Genomic DNA, 1,004 nt, shown 5'->3' on the forward strand with positions numbered 1-1,004 from the left:
GAACTTTGGCATAACAGAATGGGTCACATTGGGTTTAAAGGGCTAAAATCTTTAAGTAATCAGAAATTACTTGGAAAAGATGATATTGAAAATATGGAATTCTGTGAAACTTGTGTTTTGGGTAAGTCTCATAAGGTGAGCTTTGAAACTAGCTCTCATAGGACCAGCAGACCATTGGACTATGTCCATGCTGATCTATGGGGCCCGGAGAAGCACTCCACATTTGGTGGGAGCAAGTACTTCTTGTCCTTAGTGGATGATTACTCAAGAAAAGTTTGGATTTATCCTTTGAAGGCTAAGTCGGAAACTTTTGGGAAATTCAGGATTTGGTTAAAATCTGTTGAGAATCAGTTAGACAAGAAATTTAAAACGTTAAGAACTGATAATGGGCTTGAATTCTGTAATAGCGAATTTGACTACTTCTGTAAGCAGAAAGGTATAACAAGACACAGAACTGTTAAATACACACCTAAACAAAATGGGGTCACTGAAAGAATGAACAGGACCATAATGAACAAAGTTAGGTGTATGTTGATTAGCTCTGGCCTTGCGAAAGATTTTTGGGCTGAAGCTGCAAGTACTGCATCTTTTCTGATTAATAGGTCTCCGTCCAGCAGTATAGGGTTTAAGGTCCCACAGGAGTTGTGGACGGGAGAGCCTCCAAATCTAGAACACTTGAGGGTGTTTGGATGTGCTGCATATGCACACCAATCTGAAGGGAAACTTGAGCCGAGGGCTGTCAAGTGTGTGATGTTAGGGTATCCCGAGGGTGTGAAGGGCTATAGGTTATGGGTTTTAGGGGTCCAAGGCATTAAGATTATTAACAGCAGGAATGTAGTCTTTAATAAATCTGAGATGCCATGTCTAAAACAGAAAACCGAAGAAACTAACAAATCTGAAACTGAGAAGAGTATTCAGACTGAGGTGAAGCTGACTAGGCTAAATTCACCTACACCTGGGAATGACGAAAATGACCCTATACATCATGAAAATGAAAATGAAAA

Source organism: Olea europaea, unplaced genomic scaffold (assembly GCF_002742605.1).
Source record: "Olea europaea var. sylvestris unplaced genomic scaffold, O_europaea_v1 scaffold3410, whole genome shotgun sequence".
NCBI classification, from domain to species: Eukaryota; Viridiplantae; Streptophyta; class Magnoliopsida; order Lamiales; family Oleaceae; genus Olea; species Olea europaea.